This window comes from Macaca mulatta, chromosome 16 (assembly GCF_049350105.2).
Source record: "Macaca mulatta isolate MMU2019108-1 chromosome 16, T2T-MMU8v2.0, whole genome shotgun sequence".
NCBI lineage: Eukaryota > Metazoa > Chordata > Mammalia > Primates > Cercopithecidae > Macaca > Macaca mulatta.
In genome coordinates, this window is record NC_133421.1 from 14378226 (window position 1) to 14402412 (window position 24187).

Here is a 24187-nt window from a genome sequence, read left to right on the forward strand (position 1 = left end):
ATTTTCAGGTGTACCGTCCAGTGGTGTTAAGTGCGTTTACATTGTTGTGCAGCCATCACCACCGCCCATCTTCACAACTCTTTCCATCTTTGAAGCTAAAACTGTGTCCATGAAAGAGTAACTCCCTACTCCCCTTCTCCCATCCCCTGACAACCACTTTTGCAAATACATTTTACAGTCTATGTAGTGTTCATTGTAGAAGAATTAGAAAATTTAAAAGAATAGGAATAGAGAACTAGTAACATTTTGACATATACCTTAATGTCTTTTTTTCTCTGCATATATATATATGTAACTTTTTTTTTACTATGCATACTGGTTTATAGTCTGCCCCTTCACACTTAGTATATCTTCAATAGCTTTACATGTCAAATACATGTCATGCTTTTTAATATTGAAAGTCAATTTATTTAACCCCCTTTCCTTTTATTCCAGTCTGTGAAGGGTTGGGGACAAAAGACGAAGTACAAACATAGACCTTTATAGGGCAATCCTGATTACTGATTACTTTTTTTTTCCATCCTCAATTATTTCTTGTCAACAAATGCCATCTTTTTTTTTCTTTTTTTTTTTGAGATAGAGTCTTGCTCTGTCACTCAGGCTGGAGTGCAGTGGCGCGATCTCAGCTCACTGCAACCTCCACCTCCCAGGTTCCAGAGATCCTCCCACCTCAGCCTCTCAAGTAGCTGAGACTACAAGTGTGCACCTCCACACCCAGCTAATTTTTGTACTTTATTGTAGACACAGAGTCTCTTCATGTTCCCCAGGCTATTCTTGAACTCCTGAGTTCAAGCAGTTCTCCCATCTCAATACTGCGGGATTACAGGCATAAGCCACCGTGCCCAGCCTGAATTCCTTCTTTACTTTGAGGAAGGTTTTCTCCATTTTTAGTCTTTTAATACATATTGCCAGATTGCCCTCAAAAAAGGTTGTATCAGGTAATACTTCCAGCAGCAGTGGATGAGCAGGCTTATTTCCAGACCTCCAGCAACCCTGTGAATTGTCCTTAAAGAAATAAAATTGAAATAATAGGTGGATGTGGTTTTCAAAATCGGGTAGTGGAGAAGGGTTTATAACGAAAAGGTATCGGCCCGCTTAGCCTGATCCAGCTCCTAGTCCTGCTCCCTGGAGACACTTTTAATACCTTCTGTGTTTATTTCCTCTGATGATTTACCTCCATCTCTCTGCATAATAGGCTTACACTGCTAGTTTACACACACATCTGTTATTTACACACTATTTACTTCCTGCTGGTGAGATGAGGTTTTGGTTCCATTATACCACCCACTTCCTCCTCCGTACCCATTTTTTAAATTGTTATATTACCTTTTTACTTATATTTAAAACTCCCTGTAGTTAGCATGGGCAGTCCCGTTTCTCTTGACTGGCTTTAGTGAGCATTATAATAGGAATCGGACTCTTCTACTCTTTTCTTTCCTTCTCTACTTTTGGCTTTGATCAATTTTTTTTTTCTTTTTCTCTCTCTCCTTTCTTTTACTTTCTTTCCCTCCCTTCTTCCTTTTCTCTTTGTATTTGTTTGCATTTTGAAGATTGATAAAATTTACATTTCTTGTTTTGTAATCACATAGTTTAGCTTTCTATGCCTTGTCCGTAAGTTTACTCTAAAAGTTCAAAAGTCAATTAAGTGCTTCTATCATGGCTCCTTAAATGTAGTTCCTGGTGGACCTAAGTAACATGTTGATTACAACATGGACACAGTTGGTTCTGTGTTCCCATCAACTCTCATGTCAAATTGTAATCCCCAGTGTCGTAGGTGGGGCCTGGGGGGAGGTGGCTGGATCATGGGGGTGGTCTGTCATGAATGGTTTAGCACTATTCCTCTTGCTACTTGTATTAGCCCATTCTCGCACTGCTGTAAAGAACTACCTGAGACTAGGTAATTTATCAAGAAAAGAGGTTTAATTGGCTCATGATTCGACAGGCTCTACAGGAAGTGTGGCAGGGAAGGCCTCAGGAAACGTACACTCATGGTGGAAGGTAAAGGGGAAGCAGTCATGTCTTACATGGCCGGAGCAGGAGGAAGAGAGCAAAAAGGGAGGTGCTACACATTTTTCAATAACCGAATCTCGTGAGAACTCACTAGCATGAGAACAGCAAGGGGGAAATCCACTCGATGATCCAGTTGCCTCCCACCAGGCCCCTCATCCAACACTGGGAATTATAATTCAATGTGAAATTTGGGTAGGGACACAAATCCAAACCATACCAGTCCTGTTCTTGTGATGGTGAATGAGTGAGTTCTTCTGAGATCTGGTTGTTTAGAAGTGTGTAGCACCTTCCCCCCGCCCCCTCTTATTCCTGCTCCTTCCATGTAAGATGTGCCTGTTTCCCCTTCACCTTCTATCGTGATTGTAAATTTCCTGAGGCCTCCCCAGAAGCCAGGCAGATGCCAGCATGATGCTTCCTCTACAACCTGTGGAGCTGCAAGCCAATTAAACTTTTTTTCTTTATGAATTACCAGCCTCAGGTATTTCTGTATAGCCATGTGAAAAAGGACAAATACACATCCCCTTCTCTGTGGATCCAATATCAAGATACCTATTCCTTATAAAGGAGAATTTTCTTAGTGCCAAGGCCAAATGGATTCTGTTTTCTTGCATTCTACAAAGTATTCAATCGTACGTGACTTTTCTTTGATTCATATTTGAATCATAACTTTCCTGGGCATATTTTTTTTTGCCTGCAATTTTATGGACTATCTTGTTTTTCCTGTCATGAGAATCATATGCCTTCATACCTTCCAATTTACTTATTCCATCTGTTATTTTGACTGCTTTCTTTATCTTGGAGCCCACTGAATTCTAATTTGGATAGTCTGCTTTCTAAGCTTCCTGCAGGTCTGACATCCGGGAATTTCTTCTTGCTGGACTTGGATTTAAGTCCATCATATCTTATTGAATTAGGTTTTTATCTTTATTTTTCTTGGAGTACATTCTCAAGAAACTTTCTCAGAAAGATATGTAACCTCCTAAATCGAAATCTGATTTAATTTTGCTTTTATATTTGACTGATAAGTTACCGTAATACGAATTTTTAGATTCAAGTGAATTTTCATTCAGAACTTTGGAATTGCTCTGTTATATGCTAGCATCGATTATTGCTGATAAATTCTGTTACTGGTTATTGTTACAGCTTGATAGTTTTTTCCTCTCTGAAAGCTTTTTAGGATCTCTCTGTTTTTCACTCTGCCCCTCACAGTTCAGGCCCTTTCAGTTTGAGGACTTTTGTGTCTCTTCAGCTCTATGAAAATTAATATTTCTCTTTATCTGTTTTTCTCCCTCTTTCTTAAAATTTTCCATTCTATTTTCCCTTTGTTTTCAGGAACTTCTATTCAATCATACATGACTTTATTTTGCAAGTCTCAGCAGAAAGTATTAGGAATTTTTTTTGGTTTTTAGTAAGTTTTCTCTGTGCTTAAATTAGTCAATTCTGCAGTAACATTGTTTTGAAAATGTGGATTTATCCCAACATTAGAGTAACCATGCCATTTTTCCCCTCCTCTCTCTTGTCCCCTAATTCCCATGAGGTGACTTTCCTCTCCTTAGCTTAATTCTCTTTATTTAATGTCCTTTCATTGCTGCTAAGGGATAGCTTTTGGTGACTGCTTTGCCATTTCAAACTTTTTCCCATGTATCTACGTGGCAGATCCTGCCCAGCCTTCAAGGCTTGCCTGTGCCCACTTCTTCCAGGAAGCCTTTCTCAATCACTCTCCAAACTATCTGTCTAGTGAGTATTTCTGTACTTAGGTTTATATACAGCTTAGTGTTATATGAAGAGCTTTAGGGAGAAGTCAATAATTGCTCTAGTGATTTGTGTGAACTATGTGCAATTTCAAGAACATCAAATAATTGCATTTTTACTCTGAATAAAACTAATCTTAAAATGTGTTCCTCTGCTGCAAGTATATTACACTAGAATTGCATTGAAGTATAGTATAAGAAACCACCAGCTGGGTGCAAACCACCAGGCGGGTGCGGTGGCTTATGCCTGTAATCCCAGCGCTTTGGGAGGCCAAGGCGGGTGGATCACCTGAGGTCAGGAGTTTGAGACCAACCTGGCCAACATGGTGAAACCCCATCTCTACTAAAAATACAGTAATAAGCTGGGCATGGTGGCGGGCATCTGTAATCCCAGCTACTGGTGAGGCTGAGGCTAAGGCAGGACAATCGCTTGAACCCAGGAGGCAGAGGTTGCAGTGAGCCGAGATCACGCCATTGCACTCCAGCCTGGATGACAGAGCAAAACGCAGTCTCAAAAAAAAAAAAAAAAAAAAAAAAAGAGAAAGAAGGAAAGAAACTACCACTTAGAATGAATGGCTTTAGACGGAGTTTGTTTCTGTTGAAAGTAAGTCCAGGCATAAGTGGTTGTTGGGGAATGGAACAGTGAGTCAATGATGTCATGTCTACCATCTCTGCAATTCTCTGTGCCAGTCCTTCATGGTTACAAGATGGTTGCTGCCACGCCTGCCATTACGTCAGCATTCAAAATAGGAAGAAGAGAAAGAGGCTGGCAGTTGAGTCTTACTCATTTTTATTAGGAAAGCAAAGCTTTCACAGAGGACTTTGCAGTATACTTCTGTTTTTGTCTCATGGCTGAAGACCTACTCCTAGTTTCAGGGGAAACTAGGACAGTATGGCTTTCTACCCTCTGTCGTGGGAGGCAGCGAAGAAGCAGAGGTGGAGATGAACTTTAGGAGAGCCAGCTAACAAGGTAACAGAGTCCGCCACAATGGGCAAGAGAAGGCATTAAAAGCAGTTGTGCCCAGGCGCGGCAGCTCACACCTGTAATCCCAGCACTTTAAGAGTCCGAGGCGGGTGGATCGCCTGAGGTCAGGAGTTCGAGTCTAGCCTGGCCAACATGGTGAAACCCCGTCTCTACTAAAAAATACAAAAATTAGGCCAGGTGCTATGGCAGGTGTCTGTAATCCCAGCTACTCGGGAGGCTGAGGCAGGAGAATTGCTTGAACCCGGGAGGCGGAGGTTGCAGTGAGCCGAGATTGCGCTATTGCATTCCAGCCTGGGGGACAAGAGTGAGACTTCGTCTCAAAAAAAAAAAAAAAAAAAAGAGAGAAATGTATTCATGATATTTTCTTATATTCTGTGTTATTCTGTCATGCGGGTCACATGGACCAGTTAGAGCTAGAAGCTCTAGCTACTTTCTTGAACTACAAAACACCTTGCCTGAGAGCATATCTTGGATATTCAAAACCAACCCATCCATACCCCCACTCAGCTCTTTTTATCAGGCCCCTGCAGCTCTGACTGCTTTCCTTGTGTCCTAAGTCATCCCAGGACCAAGTACTGGGCACTGAGGACCTTCCTATAGCCTTGAGTCCACCAAAATTATTAAAAGCTTCCAATCCCAAACCTGTTCAGCTTGCTTACCTTGCTTTACTAATTCCCTCCCACGAAAACCTCAGGAAAGGCTTTTGCTGGTACTCTCCCCTCACTCCCTCTGCCCCTTGACCAGCCCTGGTGTGTCCCCATGTGGCCCTACCTGCTGATTCTAGGGATCTGTGAGTATAAACTTGACAGCAATGTTCGTCTCTGTGTGTCTTATCATAGCCAATAAAACAAATCTTGCGTACACGTTAAAATAGTGATACACGGATCACGAGGTCAGGAGATGGAGACCATCCTGGCTAACACGTATTTAAAAAAAAAAAAAAAAGATAGTGATACAATACTTGTAAAGTGCCAGCAGAACACCTGCTAGGCACTAGGCAAAAGGGACTGCTGGGAGGAATTTTAGGAGGAATGTCTGAGGGTAGTGTGAAGGATGAATGGGAGGTGGAGATGGGGAGATGGGTTAGAAAGATATTGTGGGCTGGGTGTGGTGGCTCATGCATGTAATCCCAGCGCTTTGGGAGGCTGAGGTGGGCGGATCACGAAGTCAGGAGATCAAGACCATCCTGGCCAACATGGTGAAACCCTGTCTCTACTGAAAATACAAAAATCAGCTGGGCGTGGTGGTGTGCACTTGTAATCCCAGCTACTTGGGAGGCTGAGGCAGGACTTGAACCCGGTAGGTAGACGTTGCAGTGAGCTGAGACTGCACCATACACTCCAGCCTGGTGACAGAGTGAGATCCTGTCTCCAAAAAAAAAAAAAAAAAAAGGAAAAACAAAAGATATTGTGATAGTCCAGGGCTAAGTCTGACTGGGCCTAGCTTGGCACTATGCAAATAGAAAGGGACCAATAGTTGTTGAAAACATTTGTGATACAAAATTAAGAGGATTTGACAGTTTTGTCAGTGTTGCAAGTTGGAAACTTATTTATTTATCTGAAATTGTTGTAATAAGACCATCTCTGCATCATGGTTGAAAAAGCAGCAAATGCAGCAGGAAAAAAGTTCTGAAAGAAGAAATTTTGCAGTCGAAATTTACCCAGCAAACTGCAACATTTTACATCGCCCCTTTATTTACTTACTAAAGACGTTTTGAAAACGAACGCCATCATCTAATCATTTACCATCGACTGGCCCTGTTCATACAGCAATTTCTATTTGGAAAAAGTTGATTTGATCGATCACATGCCCTTGGAAAACAGGGGTGTCTACAAAAGACCTACCCTGGCTTAGACTCTTTAAGGGAAAAAAGGAAAAAGAATCTCAACCATTTTAAGATCATCGATGGTTTATAAAATTTTCAATGCTTAGTTATTTAAAGAAAATTTAATTAAAATATATTTAGGAAGTATAAAGTTTGCTAATATGCTCAAAGAACTTTAAAAAATGACCAAAGATCATCCTGGCTAATACGGTGAAACTCCGTCTCTACTAAAAACACAATGAGCCGGGCGTGGTGCTGGGCGCCTGTAGTCCCAGCTACTCCGGAGGCTGAGGCAGGAGAATGGTGTGAACCTGGAAGGCGGAGCTTGCAGTGAGCCGAGATCGCGCCACACTCCAGCCTGGGCGACAGAGTAAGACTCCGTCTCAAAAAAAAAAAAAAAACAAAACAAAACAAAAAAAGGAGAAAGACCAAAGATATATAAACATTATTGTAATTAATAGGTTAAAAAAAAAAAAAAAACTGTCTCTGCCTTAAATGCAGCCTTGCTGCTTTGTTCAGTGACTTCTTGGATGGCATCAGAGAAGTCCTCCTTGCTTGACTCTAGTCCAAATAAATGTCTTTTTGGATGAGGCCAGAACTCCCAGGTAGCAGGTTAAGGAAGATATTGCAAGAGTTAAGAGGTGCTGTAGAGATTATTCAGCTCCGCAGTTCCTAAAGTGTATTCACGTGGTGTTCATCCACACCACAGTTATGAATTAGCTGTTACGTGAAATATGTTTTCATATTTTTAGAGATGGGGAAATGACAGGTTAACTAAAATTAAGCCATTTTATTTATTGCAGAACTTTTCAGAGCCTTTAATACTGTAGTAGGACTCTGTTAATGGAAATTATTGTATTCAGTGTTTCCCTAACTCATTTGTTCACGGAACCTTTTTTTTATTTTTTCAGAGCTTCTTATGAATCTATTTTTTCATGGGACGCTTTTTGGGAAATGCTGTGGTGACCTAACATTCTGATGTATAACACTGATGGCAATCAAGATTTTTGTGGGTGGTGTTGATTGTTCTCCTGAAACTCATAAGTAGAACAGTGCACAATTTCAAGATCAGTTTGCCCAGGCTCTGTTTTGCTTTCAGTCTCTTGTATACAAAAAGTTTAAAAAGATATGACTTGTACCCAGACGTCATCTACACAGCGCCTGTCATCCTGTGGAATGACTCATCCCTTGAAAATGGTGGATAGTGCTTTTTACCTTGGTAATGAATAATGATCCTTGTTTCATTTACAAAGGTGAGACCTAAAAGACCTGCCTTCCTAAAAATAGTATCACCTATGAGGCCACTGCCTTTCCTTGAAGGTTGGCTTCCATGGGTCAGGCCTTCACTAATGCTGTAGTGAAGTGCTTCAGGGATAGTGAAGGAGGGAGGTCTCAGAGGAGTGGAAATTGGGCTAAGTGACCTCTGTTGCTCCTTCCAACTCAACAGTCATGAGTCTTTTCCCCAGTCAGTGAAACCTGTTCTAGAAGCTTCTTAAATCCTTTTGATCATTAAATGAGTTTATGACCTTACATTTTTAAGAAAAATTTAAGCAGAATTTGTTTCTAGCACAAATCTTTTTCCTTCAAAGAAGAGAGCTTATTCCTCTCTTATCAGCTATGTAGCTACAGTACTTGTATTGGTAATTTTACTGTATTGTTTTTATTTCAATAGGTTTTTGGGGAACGGGTGGTGTTTGGTTACATGAATAAGTTCTTTAGTGGTGATTTCTGAGATTTTGGTGCACCCATCAACCGAGCAGTGTACACTACCCAGTGCGTAGTCTTTTATTCCTCACCCACCTCCCACCCTTTCCCCCAAGTCCCCAAAGTCCTTTGTATCCTTCTTATGCCTTTGTATCCTCATAGCTTAGCTCCCACTTATGAGTGAGAATATATGATGTTTGGTTTTCCATTCCTGAGTCACTTCACTTAGAATAATGGTCTACAATTTCATCCACGTTGCTGGGAATGCCATTATTTCATTCCTTTTTAAGGCTGAGTAGTATTCCATGTTGTATATCACATTTTCTTTATTCACTCATTGATCAGTGGGCATTTGGTCCGGTTCCATATTTTTGCAATTGCAAATTGGGCTGCTATAAATTTGCATGTGCAAGTATCTTTTTCGTATAATGACTTCTTTTCCTCTGAGTAGATATCCAGGAGTGGGATTGCTTATTGGTGATTTTAATTTGCATGTAGTTGATGTATGAGTACTTGCTGTAGCTAGCTGTTAGGATACCCTACAACTCAGCACTTGTTTTTAAGCAAAAAGTAGTAAAAACTTTAAAGAAATGTTACAGTTAAAATTATATATGTATATATGTTATATATATACATATAAATATGTGTGTATATAAATACAGTTAAAATATAAATATATATATATACACACACAAAGGGTTTGGGGCACTCATCCCTCATGCAGTTGAAAATTTATGTGTAGGTCTTGACTCCCTGAAAACTTTACTAATAGACTACTGTTTACCTGAAGTCTTACTGATAACATATATAGTCAATTAATACATATTTTGTATGTTATATGTGTTATATACTGTATTCTTATAATAAAACTGGAGAAAATATTAAGACAATCATAAAGAAGAGAAAATATAGAGAGGGGTTGGTCTTGCTGTCTCAGGTGTGGCAGAGGTGGAAGAAAATCCATCTATAAATGAACTCATGTTGTCTGAGGGCATGTGTGTCTGTGTGTGTGTGTGTGTTGTGTGCACATATATAGATACACCCCATAATATACAGATTCTAATGAATATTTCTTTTTGTTTTTCATCTTGTAGGAATCATTTATGTAATATGCTTAAATACTTAGTACTTTGTTTTTGTTAATTTTCCTGTTTATTATTTGATGCATAGATTCCATATGCTTGTATATATATTATGAAACATGTTAAGAAGAAAGCTATGAACCTGTACACAAATTTAGAACCAAAACATTACCGATTCTATTGAAGCCACATGTATTTCCTTCCCAAACCCAGTCTCTTTCTGTTTTTCAGAGATAACCATCATTAAAAATTTTGTATTTATAATTCTCTTGCTTTCTTTTCACTTTATTACATATACATTTATCCTTTCCCAATAAGGTGTTTAATGGTGTTTGCTTCTGAGCTTTATGAAAATGGTTATCATAATTTAAGTAGTCTTTTTGTTATTTTTTTCCAATCAACATTGTACCTCTAAGAGTCACTCATGTTGTCTGGGTAAACTTTATTTTATTGCTCTTTATTACCATATGATATGGCATTATGTGAATATATTCCAATTTCTTTATTCTCCTCTTGATGGCCATTTTTTGGATGCTGGTCCACTTACTAGTGATAGTGAAATCAACTTAATGAGTATGGTGGAAAAGATTAGCGTGCATCAGATGTAGAGGAAATATTGTTCTGTTAAAAGGTGTTTCATTTGGGTAATTAGTTTCATTGTCAAATATACAAAATAATGACATTGTTTTCTACAATGCTTTTAACAAGTTATCCTTATAATAGTGGGTTCTCATTACTCCATATCTCCACCAGTTGGAATTGTCAGACTTCTACATTTTTACCAAAATAGTAGATATAAAATGGTAACGCTTTGTGGTTTTAATTTGTATGTTCCTCATTACTAATGAAGTTGACCAAGCTTTTATATATCAGTAATCATTACAATTTCCTCCTTTAAAAAGTGTTAATCTTTAGCTCATTTTCTTTAGAGTTGATTTTTTTTTGCCGTTATATTTTCTTATATATGTCTTTTTTCTAGTGTCTTTCTTTTTATTGTTTTTTCAACCACCATGACAATTAATTTTAATGTAAATATGTCTTTTAATCGTTTCTCTTATGGTTAGTGTTTCTTATTTTTATTTTCTGTGATGTCATTCAATGGTCTAAAGTATAAGATATTCTATATTTTTTTCCCTAGGCGTTTTAATGTCTCACCTTTTACATTTACATCTTTAATTCATTGGTGTTTGACTTTTGTGTGGAAACCCTATTTCTTTATTTTTTCTCATATGGACAAACAGTTGACGCAGCACTACCAATTAAATAAGTCATGTCTCCTCTCCCTCTCCCCCAATCTTAGATAACACTCTTTTTATCTGTCATTTTTTTCCATTTTTGTGGGTTTGTTCCTGAACACTCTCTTCTGTTTCAGTGACCGATGCAAACATTTATATAATGCTTTCTTAATTACTGTGACTTCAGTAAGTTTCAGTATGTGGTCACTGAAGCTCCCTCAACTTATTCTACTTAAGGATAATCGTAGTTTTTCTTAAGCCTTTGCATTTTATTTATTTATCATACACATTTTATTTATTTATCTTGTTGTTGTTTGTTTGTTTTGAGACAGAATATCTCTCTGTTGCCCACGCTGGAGTACAGTGGTATGATCATAACTCACTGTAGCCTTGTACGCCTGGGCTCAAGAGATCTTCCTGCCTCAGCCTCTTGAGCAGCTGGGACTATAGGCGTGCATCTCCACACCCAGTTATGTTTTTATTTTTTGTAAGACAACGTCTCACTATGTTGTCTAGGCTGGTCTTGACCTCTTGGCCTTCGGTGATCCTCCTGCCTCAGCCTCCCAAAGTGCCAGGATTATGGTCCTGTGCCAAACCTTCCAGATAAATTTTAGATTCTACTTGTTAAATTATTTTTTTTAATTCTTATTGAGATATTTAATTGAAGCTGCACTGCTGTGAAGAGAACTGACATGTTTTCAAAATTAATTCTTCCCATTCATATATACACTGTGTATCTCCCTTTACCTGGCTTCATTCATGTCTTTTACTAATTTTACAATTTTTCCCTATAAAGACATTGCTCATCTTTTGTTAAACTTATTTCAAATTTCTTTGCTGTATGGAATGAGTTTTTAAATTAGACTTTTGAGTATGTACTGGTTATATTAATTTTGTTATATTGATCTTGTATCTAGCCATCTTTCTCAAGTTTTATTATTTATAATAATTTCGATAGATTACTTTGGATTATCTTTGTGAACAAACATATAATCTTCAAATGTCAGTATAGGTTCTTCCTTTTTAGTTTTAAAATCTTCTATTTTAGTTGCTTACTGGGCTGGGTAGACAGTAATAGTAGGAATCCTTGCCTTACTTGTGATTATAAGGAGTATGGTTTTATTTTTTTATTTTATATTTTATTTTATTTTATTGTATATTTTATTTTATTTTATTCACCCTCTCTCCAAGGGCATGTTTTTAACGTTTCCAGTAAGAATAATGTTTTATAGGTGCTTTTTAAAAATTAAGCTAAGGATTTTCCCTGTTATATTTTTCATTAACAGACATTGAGTTTTATTAAATACTTTGTCTGCATTTTTGAGATAGTCTTATTTTGCCCTTTAATTTGTTCATGTGATGAATTATACTTGCAGGTTGCTAAAGGTAAACCATTCTTACATTCTCTATCAAACTTTTTCATAAGGTGCTAATTTTTTTTAGGACTTTTGTGTCATTAATACATGAGGACGGTCTATAATTTTCTTTATACTGTCCTTTTCTAATTGTGGTATCCAGTTATGCTTGTCTCTCAGAATGAGTTGCACTGTGTTACTTCTTTTTCTATTCTTTTTCGTAATAGTATATTAGGCATATTAAGAATTTATATTCTTTGTATAGGTTTAGAAAGAAATATTTCTTGAAAATTTACCTGTAGAACATCTTGGTCTACTGTTTTCTTTTTGGAATGATGTTTAATTACTGGTTTAATTTCTTTGATATTTATAGAACGATTCAGACTTCCTCTGTATTCTTTAGTAAATTTTGTCTTGCTTTTGTTTTTCTAAATGGTCATTTTGTCTAAGTTTTTTTTTTTTTTTTAAAGTTTATCACAAATGTTACCTTTCAAATCTCTGGAGCTTTTCTGTTTTTATTTCCTGTTATTATTTACCTGTTTCTTTTTCATTTTTTTTCTGAGTAAATCTTGTAGAAGCTTGCCATTTTTTCAAAGAATTAACCGATATGATTTTTTCTATATTACTAGTTTCTTCTTTTTATGGTTTTTTCTTCTAATTTCTTGAAGTTTATTCTGCTTACAGTTATACTTCTTAAATATTTTGAGCCTCTCTAAGAAATTGAATTTCTGTATTTTTTTCTAAATATCATTTTGCTACCAAACAAATTTGATAGACAGTATTTTCATTGTCTTTCAACTCTAAATATTTTAAATTCCTAACAGTAATTCTTTTTGACCTGTTATCTATTTAGAAGTGCTTAAAAGATCCAAATTTGTTTACTGTTAATTTAAACTTGTTATTTATTTGAATTTAAATTACACTGGGGTCACAGAACGTCATCTTTGTGACTTCTGTCCTTTGATATTTGTTGAGATGTGCTTTACAAGTTTATAAGTGGTTAATCTTTGGAAATAAATTATTGTGTGCATAAATCAATCTAATAAATCTTGTTATCTTATCCTTTTCAAATCCTCTATGTCCACTTTATTTCTGCCTTACTTCTCTAACTGAAAAAGGAATAATGACATCTGTTGTGGTAAAATTTCCAGGGCTTCCCTGAGCTTCTGTCAGTTTGATTTTTATATTGTGTGATTCTTATCAGGTACCACCAAGTTCAGAATTCTCGTAACTTCTTGATGAGTTAAACTTTTCTAACATTATATTGCTGTCCTCTGTCTTTCATAATGTTTTTTCTCCCTCAAAGTCTATTAGATTAATTTGAAATAGCCTGGTATGTGTTTTTATTTCTCTTTTGATCTCCCTGATTGATTGTGTTTTAGATACAACTTTTTAGATTGTTTGTGTTTTAGATGCAACTTTTTATTGTTAGCACAGAGCTAGATTTTTTATATCTAAGCTGAACATCTTTTGCTTTTAACTAGAATATTTAGTTTACTTATGTTTTGTGATATTTTTGAGTTTGTGTTTACTCTTTCACTTTGTGCTTTCTATTTTTTCTATATTGCTTTATGCAGCACCATTTTTAATTTTGTTTTCAATCATTAAGTTTTTATTGTTTGTTACTTTAGAAGATATATACTCTATTTCCACTCTTTCAGTGGTATCCTTGTAATGTTTATTGTATTTTAGTTTAACGAAATCTGTGCTAAGAGCTTAGAACACTTAACTTCAACCATTTCACCTTCTTGATTCACATATTGTCTTGTATCTCAGTTCCATCTTCAAAGTTTCTTTTTTTACTTTTAAAATTTACATGAAATAAAATTTACTTTTTTGGTAGACTCTTATTTGTTTTAACATAGGCATAGATTTATGTAACCTCCACCACAAACGAATTACAGAACAATTCTGTTACCTCAGAAAGTTCCCTCATGCAGCATCTTTGCAGGCAAACCCTCCCCACCCCCATCTACATCACCCACTGCGCTGCTTTCCATCCCTATGGTTTAGCTTTTCCAGGGTGCCTTATAAATGGAATCATTCAGTACATATGCAGCCTTTGGGGATTGGCTTTTTACACTGGGCATAATGGTTTGACATCTATCCATGTTGTAGCATGTATCAATGGTCCATTCCTCTATCTTGCTAAGCTTTTTTTGTTGTTGTTGTTGTTTGTTTTTTGTTTTTTTTTTGAGACGGAGTTTCACTGTGTCGCCCAGGCTGGAGTGCAATGGCACAATCTCAGCTCACTGCAACCTCTGCCTCCTGGGTTCAAGCGATTCTTCTGCCTCACCCTCCCGAGTAGCTGAGACTAGACACGTGCCACCATGCCCAGCTAATTTTTGTATTTTTAGTAGAGATGGGGTTTCACCATATTGTCCAGGCTGGTCTCGAACTCCTGACCTCGTGATCTGCCCACCTCGGCCTCCCAGAGTGCTGGGATTACAGGCATGAGCCATCGCGCCCAGCACCTGCTGAGCATATTCTGTCATATACGCCTATTCTCTAGTTTATCCATTCACCTGTTGAAGGGCATTTGAGTTGCTTCCAGATTTTTGGTATTACAAATAAAGCTCTGTGAACATTCACAAAGTAGGGGTGTGTGTGTGGGTGTGTGTGTAAAATAAATGTTCTTTTCTCTAGAGTGGCTTTGCTGGGTCATATGGCAAGTGTATGTTCAAGTTTATGACAAATTGCCAAAGTGTTTTCTACATTGGCTGTACCATTTTGCTGTACCCAACTCCCAGCAATGTGTGAGAGTTCCAGTTATTCCATATTGTCCAGAACTTGAAGAGTGTGTGTGTGTGTGTGTGTGTTTGTTGTTACTCAAATACTAGTGTCTCATTTTCTCTTAATTTGCATTGTCTTAGGGGCTAATAATGTTGAACCATCTTTTCTTGTGCTTATTTTCCACTTATCTGTCTTCACTGGTAAAGTTTGTATTCAGATTTCTAGCCCATTTTAAATAGGATTTTTTTTTTATTGTTAAGTTTCAGAGTTCTTTGCATGTTCTGTATACAATTCTTATATATGTGAGTTACAAATAATTTCTCTCTCTTTCTGAGCTGTCTTTTCCATCTTTTAACAGTGTCTTTCACAGTACAAAAGCTTTTAGTTTTAAAGAATTCTAATGTATCATGTTTTTTCTATTGTGAATCATGATTTTGATGTCTTAACAATCCATTGTCTAAACCAAGGTCGCAGATATTTTCTTCTGTTTCCTGTAAATATTTTATAACTTTTTTATGGAAGTGTATGATCTATTATAAATTAATTTTTGTAAATGATGTACAAATGGGCCAGCGTTCATAGTTTTGCCTATTTATGTGTTCTGTCGCAATTTGGTAGACTATCCTTCCTCCATTGAATTGCCTTTGTGCCTTTTTCAGAGATCCCTGATTATATCTGTCTAGGTCTGTTTTGTATATTCTTTATTCTGTTCCACTGATCTGGGTTTCTTTCTTTTTCCCAAGACCATATTCTCTTGATTGATTACTTAATTTTATACTAAATCTTAAAATTGGATCATGTGAGTCCTACTTTTCTTTCTAGAAAACTTTATTTCATTTGTATTGTCATATCAATTTTAGAACCAATTTGTCTATAACTATAATCTTGTTAAGATTTTGATTGGGATTGCATTTAATCTGTGATCAGTTTGGGGAGAATTGATAACTTTGACATGTACAAATACCACGGACCTGCTTTTTCTCTCTATTTAGATCTGCTTTTATTTATTTCATATGCATTTTGTACCTTTCTGCCTACAAATTCTGTACTTTTTAATGGATTAACACCTAAGTGTTTTTAAAGAAACTGCCAGTGGTATATTTTATTTCAGTATTCATGTGTTCATTATTAGTAAGTACAATTTATTTTTATGTGTTTATCTCATGTCATGCAATCTTGCAGAAACCATTTATTAGTTTTTGTAGGTTCCTTGGCATTTTCTACATAGACTATTTTATCATCTGCAAATAGAGACATTTTTATTTGTCCCTCTCATATCTACATGCTTTTTATCTTTTCTTGTCTTATTACACTAAGTTAAACTTTCAGGACCATGATGAATGAGTGGTAAGAGCAAATGCACTTGGCTTGATTCCTGTTTTGGAGGAAAGCATGTAGTCTTTCAAAAGTATAGATTTTTTCGTAGATGTTATTTATCGAGTTGAGGAAGTTTCCCTCTACCCCTGGTTTTCTGAGACTTTTTTTTTTTTTTGCCAGGAATGGATTTTGAATCTTGTCAAATGCTTTTTCTGCATCAATTGCTATGATCATGTGGTTTTTCTTCCTTAATCTTTTAATACAGTGAGTGGATTACACTGATTGATATTTGAATGTTGAACCAACTTTCTGTCCTTGGAATAAACCCCACTTGTTTTGTTATTCATAATGGTGAATTAGTCATAATGGTGAAAAATTATTTTTATACATGGCTGAATTCTATTTGCATTGACTGATAGATTGATTGACTGATTGACAGGGCCTTGCTCTGCTCTCCAGGCTGGAGTACAAAGGAGTGATTATGGCTCACATGGAACCTTGACCTCCTGGTCTCCAGCGATCCTCCCACCTCAGCCACCCTAGTAGCTAGGACTGCAGGCATGTAGTGCCACGCCTGGCTAATTTTTTCTCTCTCTCCTTTTGTTTTTGTAAAGTTGAGGTTTTATTATGTTATGCAGGCTGGTCTCAAACTCCTATCCTCAAGTGATCCTCCACCTTGGTCTCCCGAAATGTTGGGATTACAGACGTGAGTCACCATGCCCAGCCTATTTACTTTTATTTTGTTAAGGACTTTTACAGCCATATTCATGGAGTGATATTGGTCTATAATTAGTTTTTGTCATGTTTTGATATCAAAGTAATATTAGATTCATAAAATGTATTAAGAAGCGTTCTTTCATTTTCTGGAGGAGATTGTTTAGAATAGGTGATATTTCTTTTTAAAACATTTGGTAGAATTATCTAGTGAAACCTTCTGTGCCTAAAGATTTTTGCAGGGAAGTTTTAAAAGTACAAATTCAAATTTTTATAGCCATAGAGAATATTCAAATGATCTATTTCATATTATGTATATTGCGGTCATTTTGTTTTTGTTTTTTTTTAGGAATTAGTCCATTTCATCGAAGTTGTCAAATTTGTGTGTGTAGGTTTTTTCAAAGGCATCCTTTTGATTTCTACAGGGTATGTAGTGCTATTCCCTGCTTCATTCCTATTGTTGATAATGTTCTTTTCAATCTTGCTAGAGATTTTTAAAACTTTATTGATCTTTTCAAAGAACCAGCTCTTTAATCGAGTTTCTTTAGTTTTTTTTTGTTGTTGTTCTTGTTAAAGTCATTATTTTCTTCCCTTATGCTTATAATTTCCTTCCTTCTGCTTGCTTTGGACTTCATTTGGTCTTTTTTCTAGGTTGTTGGAGTAGGATCTTTTATTGACTTGGGACTGTTCTTCTTTTCTAATGTATAGATTTAATGGTATAATTTTTTTTCCAGCACAACTTTGGTTGTGCCCAACATTTTTATATGTTATGTTTTTATTTCATTCAGTTTAATTTTTAAACATCTTCCTTGAGACCCTCCATGGATTATTTAAAAGTTGTTTAGTTTCCACGTGTTTGAAAATTTTCTTCTTATCCTGCTGTTACTGATTTCTCATTTGACTCCATTGTGGCCACAGAACAAACTGCATGTGACTTGCATTCTTTCAAATTAGTTGAGGTTTGTTTTGTAGTTCCAGATGTTGTCTATCTTAGTATATGTTCCGTGAAACTGGAAAAGAACATGTATTTTGCTCATGTTGGGTGGAGTGTCCTGTAGGTATCAATTAGATCTTATTGGTTAATGGAGGTGTTGTATTTTTTGTATATTGTTGCTGATTTTTAAAATTTAGTTCTATTAATTGTTGAGAGAGAAGGTGTTGAAGTTTCCAACTATAGTTGTGTATTTGTCTATTTCTCCATTTCATTGTATCAGTTTTTTGCTTCATATATTTTATAACTCTGTTTTTTGGTGGATATACATTTGGGATTGTTGTGTCTTAGGGCTTGACCTTTTTATCATTATTTCATGCTCCTCTTTATCTCTGGTAATTTTCTTTGTTCTGAAATTGTCTTTATCTGACATTAATGTAGATACTTCTGCCTTTTTGGATTAAAGCTTCCATTATGTCTTTTCCAATTTTTTATTTTCATGCTGCTGGTATAATTTATTTGAAATTAGATTCTTGTAGACACCATATTTTAAAATCCATTCTTCTAGTTCTTATCTTTTAATTGGTATATTTAGGCTGTTCACATTTAATGTAATTATAGACATGTTAAACATAAATCTGCCATTTTTGTTTATTTTTTTGTTTTCTGTTCTTTGTTTTTCATTTCTTGCTTTTATTTTTCTTGTATTTGTATGAGTTAATTTATCATTTTTGAGAATTTCATTGATGTATTTCTTGTGTTTGTCTTGTTCCATTTCGTGCTCTAACAGAATGCCACAGTCTGAGTAATTTATAATAAACTGAAATTTTATTTTCTCAGAGTTCGGAGGCTGGGAAGTCCAACAACAAGGGGCTAGCATCTGGTGAAGGCCTTCTTCAAACATTATAACATGGCAGAAGGGAACACATGGATGAGAGAGCAAGAGGGGACCAACCTTGTCCTTTTATAAGAAACCCACTTCTGTGATAATGAACCCACTCCCACAATAACAGCATTAATCTGAACACTTCCCATTAGATCCCACTTCTCAGCACCACTGCATTGGGAATCCAGTTTCCAACACAGGAACTTCAGGAGACACATTCAACTTATAGCATTCTGCCTCTGACCCCCAAAATTCATGTCCTTCTACCATGAAAAACACATTTGCTCCATCCCAATAGCCCCAGAATCTTAACTGGTTCCAAAACCACCTCAAAAGTCCAGAATCTCATCTAGATCAGATATTGGTGAGATTCAAGGCACAATTCATCCTGAGGCAAACTTCTTTTAGCTGTGAGCTTGTGAAATCAAAACAAGTTATCTACTTTAAAAAACCGTGGAGGGAAAGGCATGGGATAAATGTTCCTATCTCAAAAGGCAGAAATAGGCAAGAAGAAAGGGATAACTGGTTCCAAGTCCAGTACCCAATAGGGAAAATGTTAAATCTTAAAGCTGGAGAATGTTTTTTTACCCCATGTATACCTTTTGAGCACATGGGTGGAGGTTTTGACCTCAAAGCCTTGAGCAGTCCTGTTTTCACGTTTTTGCGGGGCTCAACCTGTGCGAGCTCTTCCAGGCTGGGGCTATGTTCTGGTAGCTCTACAGTTCTGGGGTTTGGGGACAGCCCTGTCCCCATGTCTCCACTAGTGGGTACACTTTGCAGTGGCTTTGACCCCACAGTTCTGCTGGGCATCACCCTAATAGGGTCTCTCGGTAGTGGTTCCACTCTTGTGACATGTCTCTTGTGACTTGTCTCTGCCTGGATCCCTAGGCTGTCTGATACATCCTTTGAAATCTAGGTGGATGTAACATTGTGCCCGGGCTCCAAAAATTTATACCTCCACAGCTTATGAACTCTGTGCACCAGCAGAGTTAGCACTATATGGATACCACCAAGCTTACCACTTATGCTCTCTCGAGAGCAGCAGCCCAGACTGCACTTGGGGTTACTTGAATCACAGCTGGTATAACCAAGGAGCACTGCACGGGAATGCAGGGAGCAGAGTACCTGGGCAGTGAACCCGTGGAAGGCATCTTGAGCTAGTCTAATGAAACCATTCTGCCCTCCTAGAGCTCTGGGCCTGTAATGGGAGGAACAGCCTCAAAGATCTCTGAAATATCTTGCAGGTCATTCTGTCATTGCCTTGATGAATAGCACCTGGCTTCCTTCTATCCACGCTAAGCCCTTTCTCAAAGGGGACACTTGGGACGTTTTTGTGTTCCAAATGGTTACGTTCTGCTTCTCTTTTAATCATAAATTCCACCTTTAAATATTTTCTCTCCTCTTGCATCTTACTGTATGCAGTTAAAGGAAGCCATGCAGATTCTTCAATATTTTGCTTAGAAATTTCTTCCACCAGATATCCTAGTTCATCACTCTTAAGTTCCGTCTTCATTAAAACCCTTGGGGATGGACATAGTTCAGTCAAGTTCTGTATAACTTTGTAAAAAGGATGGCCTTTACTTCAGTTTCTAATAAGATATTTTTCATTCTCATATAGACCTCATCAGAGTGGTCTTTACTGTCCATATTTTTACCCACATTGTGGTCATTAATATCTAAGTAACCTCTAAGAAGTTTTACCCTTCATACAGCTCTTCTCTTCTGAGCCCTCACCAGAATCACCCTTAACTCTTTGTTCACAGCAATGCAGGCTTTTTCTAACCCGCTTTTCCAGACTCTTCTAGTCTGTGTCCACTATCTAGTTCCAAAGCTTTTTCCACATTTTCAGGTATTTGTTATAGTGGTACCTCACTCTCTGGTACCAATTTTCTTTGTGCTGCCATAAGCGAATACCATGGTCTCTAATTTGTAATAAAACAGAAATTTATTGGCCACAGTTCTGGAGGCTGGGAAGTTTGAGATGGAGGAGCTAGCGTCTGGCAAGGTCCTTCTTGCTACATTATAACATGATTGAAGTCATCACATGGGCAGGAGAGAGCAAGAGGGAGCTCACCTTGTCCTTTTGTAAGAAACCCACCCTCATGATAATGAACACACTACCACAATGACAGTATTAATTCATTGAGGGTTGTGTCCCCGTGACCCATATACCTCCCGTTAGGCTCCACCTTTCAGCACCGCTGCTTTAGAGATCAAGGTTTCATCATAGGAACTTTGTGGAACACATCCAAACCATAGCAGTATTGTTGAGGTGGCTGTAGATGTTACATACCATATACATAACTTACCATAGTCTACTACTGTCATCATTTTACCAGTTTGAGTGATAGCTTCCCCAGTTCTGGTATTTAGAGTTTCCTTCTTTTATCATGTTTGGGGTTTTTTTTTTTTTTTTTTTTTTTTGAGATGGAGTCTCACTCTTGTCACCTAGGCTGGAGTGCAGTGGCATGATCTTGGCTCACTGCAACCTCTGCCTCCCAGGTTCAAGCAATTCTCCTGCCTCAGCCTCCCAAGTAGCTGGGATTACAGGCGCACACCACCACACCTGGCTAATTTTTTGTACTTTTAGCAGAGATGGGGTTTCACCATGTTGGCCAGGCTAGTCTCGAACTTCTGACTGCAGGTGATCCACCTGCCTCGGCCTCCCAAAGTGCTGGGATTACAGGTGTGAGCCACCGCGCCCAGACTTTAGGTTGATTTTAGATAACTTTCTTTAGCAATAGGAAGCCTGCCGATGATAAATTCTGTTAACTTTTGTATATCTGAGATTGTCTTGATTTCCCCTTCATTCCTGAAGCATATTTTCATTAGCTAAAGGGTTCTAGGTTGACAGTTTCTTTCTTTCAACCCTGGAAAAATGATGTGCCACTTTCTTTCAGTCTCCATTTTTCTTGAGAAATCTGCTGTCATTCTAATTGCTTTTCCTCCATTGTTAAGGTATCATTTCTTGCACCTTGGTTTCAAGATTTGTCTTTAGTTCTTAGAAGTTTGACCATGATGTGTCTTGGTGAGGATTTCTTTATGTTTATCCTCTTTGGGGTTTGTTCAGCTTTTCAAATATGTAGGTTTGTGTCTTTTGCCACATTTGGGGCATTTTTAGCCTTATTTCTTTTGAGTATTTTTTAGCCTATCTTTTTTTAACTTTTTTATCATGGCCAACTTAGTCTAATATAGCTACCATTTTTTCCCCTCTTCTTTTGGGACTCTGATGACATAAAATATTTGATCTTTTGTTATAGGCCCACAGGTCCCTGGGGCTTTTTTTGTTTGTTGATTTGTTTGGTCTATTTTTGCCGTGTTGTTCAGATTGGAAAATGTCTATTATGCTTCCTCCAGTTCACTGATTCTTTCATCTACCCCCTCCATTCTGCTGTTGAACCCATCAACTTTTTTTTTAATTAGATTGTTATATTTTTCAGATCTAAAATTTTTCTTTTTTATATCTTCTATTTTCTTTCTGAGACTTCCTATTTCTTTCATGCATGTTTATTACTACACATTGAAGCATTTTTTTTTTTTTTTTTTTTTTTTTTTGGAGACAGAGTCTCCCTCTGTAGCCCAGGCTGGAGTGCAGTGGCGCCATCTCGGCTCACTGCAGGCTCCGCCTCCTGGGTTCACGCCATTCTCCTGCCTCAGCCTCCTGAGTAGCTGGGACTACAGGCGCCCGCCACCACACCCGGCTAATTTTTTATATTTTTAGTAGAGATGGAGTTTCACTGTGGTCTCGATCTCCTGACCTCGTGATCCGCCCACCTCAGCCTCCCAAAGTGCTGGGATTACAAGCGTGAGCCACCGCGCCCGGCCACATTGAAGCATTTTAATGATGAATACTTTAATTGGAATCTATTGTCTTTTTTTCTTTCAGTTTGAGTTTTTTTTTTTTTTTCCCTTGTTCTTGGTGTGATGAGTAATTGAAGTCTGGATATTATGGCTATTATATTATGCGACTCTGGATCTCATTTAAACTTTGTCTTGGAGCTGGCTTCCTCTGATGCTGCTCTAGCAGGGGGAGCAGGAGTCCTGCTTTGTTTCTGATGAGTTGGGGTAGAAGTCCAGGTTCTCCACTTGGCTGGCCTTCACTGACCCTTCAAAGATGGAGGTGCTCCTTGTTAATACTGGGTAGGTGTGGGAGTTCTGGTTCTCTACTGGGCCTCCACTGATACCTCAGTGTCTGGTGGCGGGGTGGTTATGAGTGTCTGATTGTTGCTCCCTACTTGGCTTTCACTAATACTGCAGAAGGGAGTGGCCTCATTACTGCTGGGCATTGGCAAGAGTCCTGTCTGTCCACTAGGACTCCTGTGACATCACCCCAATGGGAAGGCGAAGAGAAGCTTCATTATCACCACATGGGCGTGGGTGTCCAGGTGACCACGTGATTTCCACTGCTCCTGCAGCAGAGGAAGATGGACTTTGTCAGTTGCCTAGTAGTGATAGATGCTCCCACTCCCTAGGGATGGATGCTGTCTTTATGTGTCTCAGTGTTCTCTGATGCTCCCACACTGATGAGGGGCACGGGCTTGGGTGCTTGTTACAGCCTGGCAGGGGTAGAAGTCAGGGCTCCCTACTCAGCTTTTGTTGGCGTGGGTGGAATACGACACAATTCTTTTATGTGGTGTTGGCTGCAGTGAGCAGTTTTCTAGAAAGTGTCTGTCTTGCTCAGCTGTTCCTTTCTTGGTCCTTTGTCTACAGAGACCAGGCTTTTGTTGGGGTTTGTTTTGTCTGAGCCTGTTGGTGTTTTAGGTGTTGCTGTTGCTAGTTTCTTAAGCTCCAAGGCTGAGACATGTGAAGGACAACAGTTTTACCATGTTATTCTGAAGGTTCCCAGCCAGTATGCCTTCCTTCTCCTTTTCGGGGTCTTGTGTTTCTATACTATCGTAGGTTTTTCGTTGTGTGAGTGGGAAGAATTGCTACAATACATTCACTCCTTCTTCGTGGAAGCAGAAGTCCTACTGCTTATTTTTTAATATGTCATTTGTTCTTTGATATTTTATACATGCATTGCAGTCTTTGATCATTGCAATAGTTGAAATTCTTTAGACATCTCATATGTCGTTCCTTCTTTCTCTGTACTCTTAAATCTTGATGATTTGTTTTCATGTAAATTTGCTGTGTTTGCGTGTGAGAGAGAGAGTGTGTGTGTGCATGTTGTTAGAGAAAGTGAGAGTGAGAGAGAGAGAGAGAGAGAGAGAGAGCATTGAATTAGAATGCTCTGTTCCTGAGAGAATTAGCACTCTCCTCTAACATGAGGCAGGCGGTGCTAACGGGTTAGCTGGGTCCAATTCCTCCAATATCCAGGTTGTCTCAATGTAGAAGTTTCAGGTTCAAGCCCTCCACTTTCTTGTGGACCTAACACTTGGTTGCCAGACCATGGTGGTGGCATTTGCATTAGTTGCCAGGATTCAACACTGTCTCTGTGTTTGTTGTTAATTGATCCTTTCTCAGATTTCTGCTACATTAGCTTACTTATTTGGGGGAGGCCAAGGGTTATGGCTGGAGAAACCTTAATTCTGATGCTTAAAATATGTATGTGTCTGGGAACAAAGGCATACATTTGTTGTCATGAATCCAGGTTCCAATCTATAGCGGGAAAGTCTTCAGGGCATCTGATTTGCTGTGTTTGCTGATATGTTGGTTTTTT

The 24187-nt window shown here is 37.9% G+C and overlaps 1 protein-coding gene across 2 annotated transcripts in view; it reads left to right on the forward strand.

Annotated features, from left to right (window-relative positions):
- Window positions 1–24187, forward strand: part of ARHGAP44 (Rho GTPase activating protein 44) — a 203141-nt gene that overhangs the window by 80857 nt on the left and 98097 nt on the right. The gene's annotated exons all lie outside the window — the stretch shown is intronic.